Below are 11,295 nucleotides of genomic sequence, written 5' to 3'. Positions count from 1 at the left end.
TCAGAAAGCCAAAAGGAGGTAACCACCTGTTCATAGCAAAGTAGTTGGGAAACAGAAAAAGAAAAGAAAAGGAGGGACATAATGAAGGTGCAGTAGTAAATAGAGAAAAAAAATGTGAGTGGAAGCTGGGAGAATTTCCCTCCCTTGGTCAGCACTAACCTGTGCATTTTATGCCTTACAGCAGGCTCTGAGGTTGTTAATAAGGGAGAAGGAGAATATACACTGACTCCAAGTATGCTTATGGAGTCTTGAATACTTTGGAGAAGAGAAATGAAGAAGATTGATTAATAGTAGAGGGACACAGTTGGTTCATGTAAAGTTGATAGAAGATGTACTTGTGGAAGTAGAAAAGACAGAAGTTAGGCCAGAGTGGCAGAAGGACAGTGAATGAAGGGATAATAGAAGGGAGAAACAGGAAAGTTGTTTTTAACTTGGTTTGCACGGACTTGTGAATTGCATGCATTAAAATTGTTAGAAGCAGGGAGACTGCCACTAACGGGGTCAGCTCAAACATGTGAATTGTATGCCTAGTCACAAGCCTTAGAATGTTGAAGGAACAAGAATGTACTATAGAAATATGGAAAGAGAGAAACATGGGAAGTAGAAGAAAGCGAGAGGTGGATGTTGCATGATGGGAGACAGATGTTGAAAAGACATGTTTGGAACGTGGCTCAAGATCCAAAACAAAAGAAACTCACTTGGAATTCCAGCAACAAAGTTTTATTTCAAAAGAAGTGTTTGCAAAGGCTTGGTGGACTGAAACACACACAGGAGTTCAACCACACCTTACAGAGCTGTTTGACACATTTTTATATCCTATCCCCGACGCAGATTCCCCCTCCCCTATCTCACTCAACGCCCCTTCCCTAATCATCCGATAAACTTTTCAGATCGCCTAAAACCACTGTCCTTCCCATGTTCCAGGAAACCCCTTTGTCCATATCCTATCTTTCACCATCTAATTTTCTGTTACCACAGTCCGTCTGCTATAGTTGTTTTGATATTTCCTCTTACAATTTGTAACTTCTGCTTTTCACATTTGTACTTGTCAATACTTAGATAAAATATTATTTCTGATCTTCAGTTGGCTTCTGCTTCAACCTTTAGACACGTTAGAAATTTCTGAATAATACTTTTATTCCTTTCAATCCACCGTCTTTTCTTTATCCTTTCAGAAATTTATAAACAAACAAAAAAATACACTTTGCATATATGAGCTACGTTATATACTTATATGTTGGCATAATAATCCCAGTTATAAAAAGGTCTGGGATGTTGTTTTTCCTCCTTGTTATCCCTCAAACACATTTCCTCATTTTTATGTGGTGTAGGGGGGTTTCTCCTAAAGACCTTCTTTTAGTAATGGCAGTTTCTATTAATCTCTGTACCAGTCCTCTTATGTTTGATTAGCCTGTATACACCTTAAATCTATCCATTCTATATTCCGTGGAATTTAAATATCACTATCTCCCAATATAACTGAATTTAAGTTAGGTTGTGTTTCTGCTGCCTAAATTTCAATTTCTCCTATAATTGGGTATGTGAGCTAAAGAGTCTGTTGATGTCAGACCTTTACATATTTTTAACCAATCCTCCACTATTACTATGTCACAAATTTCTTCACAGGGACAGACTGTCCACAATCACAACAGTGATAAGAACATTCAGTGACACCATTGCAATCACAGAACCAACACATTATGTACAAGTTTGTAGAATGCAGAGGTCCACAGCTTCTTCTGGAATCCTTGGATGGAATAACATAGGCCACCACTCAGATTGAAAAAGCCAGAAAGCTGCTACTCCTGCAATGAGAAAAATCACAAACAAACCCAGGCTATTATTTCTTCACCCCACAATGACCACATCAGGTTTCTGTAAATTTTTATTCCAAGAGGGTCTTCTCCAGGAATTATTTTCCACTCTTTTGCTCCACCCTTTCTTTTCTTTCGAACTGCTGTTTCAGTTGTTAGGAGGACTTGGTAGGGACCACCCCAGGCTAAAGTAAGTTTTTCTTCACACCAGCTTTCTATCAGGACCCAATCACCAGGCAGAAACTTGTGGACAGCAAACTCCAAAGGAGGTGTCTGGGCTAGCAATCCTTACTTGCTGAGAAAAGAAAAAGCAGAAAACAGCCCCAGTATCTAATTCTTTATAAACATGTCATTAGTTTCATATTGTGGAATTTCCCACTTGAGGTAATTTAAAATCAACTTGAATGCATTGAAATAGCATCACCACTAGATATTATAGTGAAATAGAAAAATATTGGCAAGAGACCAGGCCAAGCTCTTCAATGTAGGAAGTTTATTTGCGCAGGTCCAGACTGCACTTGGCATGAAAGGGTCTGGACCCCGAAAGATCCACATCAACATAAATTTATACAGTTACATTCATCTGGTATTCATATGTCATATTATAGGCGTTACAGAGGGAGGAATAATATATGGTAATATAAGTAATGTCATATAGAGAAGTGAAATAAGCCACGTACACTTAAACAACAGAAAAGGGAGTTGTCAGCAAAGGGAGTATACATGTGATATATGTCAGCCTTGGAAGATAAAAACAGGATGCATATGTCTGGGTCAAGATAAAAATACAGCTACTTACTTGCTAGTCTGTGAGCTAAGGGGAAGTAGGGCAAAAGTCAGAGGCCTTAGCTTTGAGAGCTCTGCCACAGCCTAAACCAAAGTTACAATCCTTCAGGCCATCAGACCTTCTGTCCAATCTTTGGGTAAAAAGGTTACACCTGAGTTGGTACCTTAGTTTGCACTATCTCATATCCCCCCTTTGTGGCCCTTCTGAATCTACCAGGAGGGCCACATATTCGCCACCCTGTTTGTCAAGCTGTTCCTTGTGAAGGTCCCACATCACCATTACCTGTGTGATGGCCCTTTGTGCTGCTATTAAGGACAACTTATTAGAAATAGCTTTAATAAAGATAGGCAAAATACAAGGATTATTTGCCCAGTTTTATCAATTTGAAGACAATAATTTGAAAGATTGAATTTTCCACACACTCCACCTTCTTTTGCTAATAGGTAATCCAAAGCCAATCAGTTCTGATAAACAGCTGTCCAGATTTTATCAGTAGTTTCAGCTAACAAGTTTAAGACATTATCTAGGCATTGCCCTGCCAAATCCATAACAGCCTGCAGCCTAATTATTGGTGTTCTGTAACCATCCTCCGATAGATACAAAACACAAGTTCCAGGCCTCACTGAGGGATCATTTTTATGCATTCATATCCTGAAAATACTGGGATACTACACTCCAAAATTAGAGGAGGGGGTGTTCCATTATATGGGGCTTTTGCACACATTCCCTTTCTGTACACATAACCCACATACTTACAAGCTTCAAAAGTGGCTGGTTGCCTGGCTTGACAAGCATCCTTAGCAACTCTATCAAATGCCTGTGGATACTGACAGGGATGTGGTAAACTGTAATTCCAATATTCAGGATAAAAACTAAGTGGATGATTTCCATTACAATTTCCAATGCCTACAAGAAATGATTGAACAGTCTGAAGTGTTTCCTTTCGCTTACTCCAAAGTCAATAATTGTAAATACAAACATTGTTACATGTGGTACAACACAATACACCCATAGCAGAAATAAACTTTTCTCCATTTTTCCCCCGTGCGTAGAAAGTCAGCTTCCAGAGTGACTTAGCAAGGGTTCTTCACTACTGTGCGTAGAAGAACCTATTGCCGGTAAGGTTCTAGCAGAGTAGCCTTTTAGTGAATATACTAAAGTTTCTTAAATAAGTCCAATTTCACTAACAAATCCTATATCATTTTCATTTAAACATTAACTTTGTAGGAGCCACTGGATCTTTAAACATCACCCATTCAGGTTCATCTGCTGCTTTGACCCTTGTCCAGTGGATCCAAGATTTAGATTCTGCAATCTTTACAGCAAGAGGAGAAAACATAATAACAACATACAGTCCTTTCCATCTGCCTTCTAATTGTTCCCGCTTCCAATGTTTCACCCAGACTTTGTCTCCAGGTTGAAAAGGAAACGTTAACTATGTTTCTAATTTAGGAGGGGTTTGCTTAGTCACATAATTGCAAAGCTTTTCAACCTGCTTTATTTAGGTCTTGTACCATCTCCAAGGTCCACACACCCCTTATGTCCCAAATCAGGCCACCCCATCAGGTTTCTTCTTAGTAGATCAGGCGGACGGGCAAACATTAACTCAAATGGTGATAGTTTATACTGATCACAGGGTGAACTGCAAATTGCAAATAAAGCCAAAGGTAAAGCATCCACCCATTTGAGATGGCATCAGGCAAAGGTACATCAGTCAAGTCTGGTCAACTAGAATACACACGTTCCAACACTTCCAAGCAATTATGCTCAATCACAGTCTCTGTGGGCAGAAAGGTAGCAGGATTCAACCTATGCAATACAATCAACCTGATCTGAGGATTTTCAATTAAAATAGCCTGATACTTCGCTAATCTCTGTCCACTGATCCAGAGATGTCCCTTAGTATCTAACAATGACTAGATTAGATAAATACACCACAGGTTGTTGCCAACTCCCCAAACGCTGAGTTAGGACCCCAAGAGCTATGTTTCTGCTAGTATCTACATATAAATTGAAAGGTTTCTTTTGCAAGTTCGGTAATGCCAATGCGGGGGCCTGAGTCAATGCTAATTTAATATTAACAAAAGCATTATTTTGTTCCTCTCCCCATTCCAATGGTTCAGCATTAGCACCTTTAGTGGCTGCACATAAAGGGGCAGCCATGAAAGCAAAATTCGGGATCCAAATCCTGCAGAAGCCTGCCATCCCCAGAAAACCCCTTAGTTGTCATTTTGCATGAGGCTCTGCCAACATAAGAACTGCTTGCTTTCTCTCAGGACCTAAAGACCGGCGCCCCGTCTGAATGTCATATCCCAAACACCTCACCCCCGGTTGCACCAATTGAGCCTTTTTCCTGGATACTCTGTATCCACATCATAATAGTAAGTTTAAGAGACACCTAGTATTACTCCAACAGGCATCTTTACTATTTCCAGTAGCTAACACATCGTCCACATACTGCAAAATAATATCCCCCTGCTGACATGGCACATAGCATTCAAGATCTGACTAACCTTGTGGATTGGGATCATGAAAAAGACATCCTTTAAGTCTATTACTGAGAATCACCTAGCAGTCGGCGGAATCAAGCCAAAATGAACAGGCACCAAAATCCCTGCTTTAAGATATTTTTGAATGCTTTCATATATCGCAGTGGTGGCTTCATTAGAGCATGGGTGCTGACGAATATGAATTGGCATCACTAAAGGCGTCACCTCCATTATTATCGGAAGGTGATGAGTTGCAAATCTGGGAGGGTTATTTTCTGCCCATATTCCTGAAACTTCAAATTTCCTCCATTTCCTCTCATTGTTTCCCTAGTTACCATGAGTATCCACATTGCTGTATTCAACTTCTGCCTCCCATCTGGCAACATTCACTGCACACTTTCTGCTACTGCCTATTTGTCTCTCCTCCCATATTTCCTATTGTACATTCTTGTTCCTTCAACATTCTAAGACATGTTTTAAGGCATACAGTGCACACGTTTGTGCTGACCCCATTAATATCAGTAATGCATGTAATTCACAAGTCTGTGCAAACCAACTTAAAAGCAACCTTCCTTCTATTACCCATTCCTTCATTGCCCTTCTGTCACTCTGGCCCAACTTCTCTTTTTTTACACGAGCCAACTGTTTCCCTTAGTTATTAATCAGTCCTCTACATTTCACTTCTCCAAAAGTATTGAAGACTCCATAAGCATATTCTCCTTTTCCCTTATTAACAACTTCAGCACTTGCTGAACGGCATAAAATTCACAGGTTAATGCTGACCAAGGGAGGGAAATTCTCCCAACTTCCACTCACATTTTCTCCCTCCCCATCTACTATCACACCTTCATTATGTCCTTTCTGTTTTCCCAACTACTTTGCTATGAACAAGCGGTTACCTCTTTTCGCCTTTCTGATACAAAATTGTTGTTGTTGTTAGTTGCGAAGTCGTGTCCGACCCATCGCAACCCTATGGACAACGTTCCTCCAGGCTTTCCTGTCCTCTACCAGCTTAACCCACACTTAATAAAAAATGCTAACCACCAAGACTTCCCCAAATGCCAATTTTAGACAAAAATACTACTGGCTGCCTCTTTCCCCCACTCCTGGGTCAAAACCTCCTCCAAGCTATTTCGCTGACTACATTTACAAACAAATTACCTAGTGAAAAGCCAACAAAGGAGCGCTCACCAAACTCTGTTAAAGCTGCTTTTCTAACAGTTTTCAATACAACCTTTCTTAATCAAACAGCACAGCTCATATATATATATATAATCCCCAAACTTTTCTCAAGGGTTGAAGTACAATTCCTTCAATTCTCCTAGGTATTATTTTCTATCAGTGTGTCCCACACACAGGCATAAAAACAATAAAAAAAATAAAAAATAAAATGACAACAACAAAAAGCAACTCCAGAAAAATAAATAAAATAAACAAGATTAATAAAATATTCCGAGTTACTGAAATAGTTTTGTATCAAAGTCTAATACCAACTCTTCGCTCTTAATATAAATTTAGTCAAATTCCAATTTAATCAGATTCTATTCAGATGAAAACAAATTTCCATTAAGTAGGTTAAAACATTAAACTTTACATGCATCCCAGCTTCCTCAAACCAGAACTCTACACCGGAAAAAAAATAGTTAAAAAGATTAAACCCCCCTTTTCCTTTCTGTCTCTCTCGCTCTTAAAGCAACACAATTAGCAAGGGTGAGGAGACAAGAAAAGAATTACACAAAAATCTCACCACTAACAAAATAGTTTCCTCTTTTTCTATATTTCTATGAATCCTCTCACACATCTTTCATGAAACTTTTCATGCAAATGCTTATATTGTTGTTTTTTTTACTTTTTAATAAACAAACAAAAGAAATTCTGCAGTCTATTGCTTCCTTCACAGTCTGTGGTGGGGGTGAAACTCTCTCTCTCACCCACAGAAAATTAGCATATCCATACATTCACTTCCATTCAAACTGCTTGCATAAACAATTTCACATACAGACATTTCATTTCATACTTTCTTCTGACAAATCAATAACTGATATTATAATTACAAGGAGCTGTTCAGAAGCCAATGAGCTCCCTTGTTTGTTGGTTGTTGTCTTTTCTTTCTTTTAATAATAAGACCTTTTTATTTTATTACTAGACACAACACAGATACACAGACAAAACACTACCTCCACACTCCTCTAACAAAAATGGACTATATATTGTCTAGGATCCATCAGGCACATAAATTTCCTTTATTAACATATATGGTTAGTACTTGACATAGCCAATTTATAAAAACTTCGATATTTTGAACAAAATGCTCTAGTGCTTTTAATAGGATTTCTCAATGAGTTCCTTGGGCTCCTATCCCTGGAACTCGATTAGTGTCATTATCAACATCTGCGGGTTGAACTGGACTCACCACTGGCTGCTGGACTGGAACCACTGGTGGTGGGGCTTGAGGCACAGGGTGATACACAGGGACATGGGGGAGGGGCATTCAGGAATATAGAGAAACTCATGTTGGATCTGAGTCCCATTAAACAGACATGTTACTGGTGTCAGGACCTGTCTTCCCAATACTTGTCCTGACACCCCCTTGGACCTGTATTTTATGTGGTCCAGGTGCAGATACTGGACTATTTACAACAGATCGCCCAGCTCCTGTGTCTACCAAAAACATTGTCTGATGACCCCCAACACTCATTATAACCAAGAACTCAGGGGGGTCTTCCCCAAGCCTGGTCCCCGTCAGTCAGTCCAACTTTTTCCTGCCAACCCAATTCCTTCAATGTCACGCACACTGTCTCTTCCCCCTTCATTCCCTTGATTTCCTCTTGCCCCTCGTCCCCTGTAGGGGAACCTGGGAGGCATTATCCTAACAGACCTGCCTCATCCTAACCCAGGTCTTCCCCTCCAGCCTTGTCCTCGTATCTCTCGCCTTGGGCATTTTCTTTCTTTTTGACTTTGTCCCTACACTTTTCATGCTTCCTCCAATAATTCACTGGTATTCTTCCCCAAAGCACCTTCCAACCTCCGCAACTTCTTTCTAATATCATCATAACTTTGTGCTATGCACCTCTCATTCAACATTCACACATTGTCAAGCAATCTTCGCAAAAACCCTTCTGGACTTTCATCTGCTCCCTAAGTCAGTCAGTTTGTCTTAAGGGAGCCAAAAACTCTCGCTTTGCAGCTACTGCCTCAGCTGCAGCTGACCTTGTTGTCACTCCTACCGAAGCATCTACCCCAGCTACTAACTCTTCCTCCCTTTCATCCTCCTCACCTTCACTTGGTTCACCACTTTCAGCTACTGAGCTCTCCTCCTCATCCTTGGGAGCCATCGGCACTTTTCCATTAAACTTTCTTCTCACTACAGGCTGTGCTTCTCCAGACGCTGCAGCCTGCAACCGCTGCTGGTGGAGGCAAAGGGGGTGGTTGAGGCACACAGGGAGGGGGTCTGAGAATCACTTCCTCTCCTTCCAATAACACTTCTTTCTTAGCATCTGACACTTTAGTTTCAGATATGTTTATATCCTTAAACCGTTTAAACACAACCCTCAACTTCTTTCCCATAGGTCTGGCAACACAAAGACGAATCATTTCTGCCTGACACTGTAACAAATCATCACTTCTCTCATCCAATGCATTCCCCCACTGGTCAATGTACAATGCACTGGTCACCATATTTCTTATCATCCCCAGCTAGGACCCAGATGGGACTCTAACCCACAATCCCCAGCTAGGATTCCTCATAATGCATCCACAGTCTCACATCTAAAAGAACCTTGTGGAGGCCATGCTTGTTCACACAGAAATTTCAATTGAATCCTATTCCCCTTTGGATATTTAGGATCACTAAAATAATCATCAAATCCTTTTAACATGCATGCCAACAGTGTGTTGGGCACACTCTGATGCCCCCCCCCATACTAATACACTGCCACTGACCTACGGTGCCGGACGTTCCAACGGTCACCAATAGGAATTGCAATGGCTTAACCTCCCACACAACCTAACACGGACTGCTTTAGGGACGACGTTGTCCTGAGTCCAGGAGGGTGATCAGTCCCCCTCTTCTGTCTTCAAATGAGACAGGCACACCAGAGTTTAACAGATACTCGCCTGAAATGCATTGTCCACTTCCCCATCCTGGCCAGGAATTGTTCAGACCACCGTTCCTACACTGCAGGGTTCTTGGACTCGATCAGAGCACCGTCGGTACCAAAGAGTTGTCACTGCTGTCTCCCGGAGGCTGGATCCCCCGTGGCGCCTGGAGAATGTTCAGGAGTGACTGCCCGATGGGCCCGAGGGGTTGAACGGCCCTCAGCAAAATATTGCCTTGACCTTTAGTCCTGCCGCAGTCGCCATTTGAAATAGAAAAATATTGGCAAGAGACCAGGCCAAGCTCTTCAATGTAGGAAGTTTATTTGCGCAGGTCCAGACTGCACTTGGCATGAAAGGGTCTGGACCCCGAAAGATCCACATCAACATAAATTTATACAGTTACATTCATCTGGTATTCATATGTCATATTATAGGCGTTACAGAGGGAGGAATAATATATGGTAATATAAGTAATGTCATATAGAGAAGTGAAATAAGCCACGTACACTTAAACAACAGAAAAGGGAGTTGTCAGCAAAGGGAGTATACATGTGATATATGTCAGCCTTGGAAGATAAAAACAGGATGCATATGTCTGGGTCAAGATAAAAATACAGCTACTTAATTGCTAGTCTGTGAGCTAAGGGGAAGTAGGGCAAAAGTCAGAGGCCTTAGCTTTGAGAGCTCTGCCACAGCCTAAACCAAAGTTACAATCCTTCAGGCCATCAGACCTTCTGTCCAATCTTTGGGTAAAAAGGTTACACCTGAGTTGGTACCTTAGTTTGCACTATCTCAATAGAACATTTTATGTTGTTGTTGTTAGTTGCGAAGTCGTGTCCGACCCATCGCGACCCTATGGACAACGTTCCTCCAGGCCTTCCTGTCCTCTACCATCTTCTGGAGTCCATTTAAGCTCACGCCTACTGCTTCAGTGACTCCATCCAGCCACCTCATTCTCTGTCGTCCCCTTCTTCTCTTGCCCTCAATTTTCCCAGCATTAGACTCTTCTCCAGTGAGTCCTTCCTTCTCATTAGGTGGCCAAAGTATTTGAGTTTTGCCTTCAGGATCTGGCCTTCTAAAGAGCAGTCAGGGTTGATCTCTTCTAGGACTGACCAGTTTGATCGCCTTGCAGTCCAAGGGACTCGCAGGAGTCTTCTCCAGCACCATAGCTCAAAGGCCTCAATTCTTTGGCGCTCAGCCTTTCTTATGGTCCAACTTTCACTGCCATACATTGCAACTGGGAAGACCATAGCCTTGAATATACGCATTTTTGTTGACAGGGTGATAAGAGCCTTGGTGGAGCAGTGGGCTGATGCCTCCTTAAGTAACACCAGCTGCCTGCAATTAGTGCAGGTTCGCATCCCACCAGGCTCAAGGTTGACTCAGCCTTCCATCCTTCCAAGGTAGGTAAAATGAGGACCCAGATTGTTGGGGGCAATAAGCTGACTTTGTAATAATGCCGCTTGGGGTGTGTGTGAAAGCCCTAACAAGCAGGCATATACATAGAATGAAGGCTACTGCTAAGCTTGTAAGCCGCCCTGAGTCTTCAGAGAAGGGTGGGATATAAATGTAATAAAAATAAAAATAAATAAATAAAATGTCTCTGCTTTTTAGTGTGCTGTCTAGATTTGTCATGGCTTTCCTCCCGAGGAGCAAGCGTCTTTTAATTTCTTGGCTACAGTCCCCATCTGCAGTGATCTTGGAGCCCAGGAAAATAAAATCTGTCACTACCTCCATTTCTTCCCCATCTATTTGCCAGGAATTAAGAGGGCCGGATGCCATGATCTTGGTTTTCTTAATGTTAAGTTTCAACCCAACTTTTGCACTCTCCTTCTTCACCCGCAACAAGAGGCTCTTTAGTTCTTCTTCACTTTCTGCCATTAGAGTGGTATCATCTGCATATCTTACGTTGTTGATATTTTTTCCAGCAATCTTAATTCCAACTTTTGATTCATCTAGCCCTGCCTTTCTCATGATGTGCTCTGCATATAAGTTAAATAGGCAGGGAGCCAGTATACAGCCTTGCCGGACTCCTTTCCCAATTTTGAACCAATCAGTGGTTCTGTGTCCAGTTCTCACTGTTGCTTCTTGACCCGCATATAGGTTT

At 41.5% G+C, this 11,295-nt stretch overlaps 1 long non-coding RNA gene across 1 annotated transcript; it reads right to left on the bottom strand.

Moving 5' to 3' along the window:
- Positions 1 to 2,288: 2,288 nt before the first annotated feature.
- Positions 2,289 to 9,970, bottom strand: LOC310648306. The gene is made up of 2 exons (XR_014494057.1): positions 8,368 to 9,970; positions 2,289 to 4,381 (listed from the first exon to the last, which is right to left on the bottom strand). It is a non-coding gene; the product is annotated as an uncharacterized lncRNA (long non-coding RNA).
- Between the last annotated feature and the right edge of the window lie 1,325 nt (positions 9,971 to 11,295).

The sequence above is a fragment of the Vipera ursinii genome (assembly GCF_947247035.1).
Source record: "Vipera ursinii genome assembly, chromosome: W".
NCBI classification, from domain to species: Eukaryota; Metazoa; Chordata; class Lepidosauria; order Squamata; family Viperidae; genus Vipera; species Vipera ursinii.
Note: the sequence above shows the minus strand (reverse complement) of the source record. Positions and strands in the feature narration are given on the sequence as shown.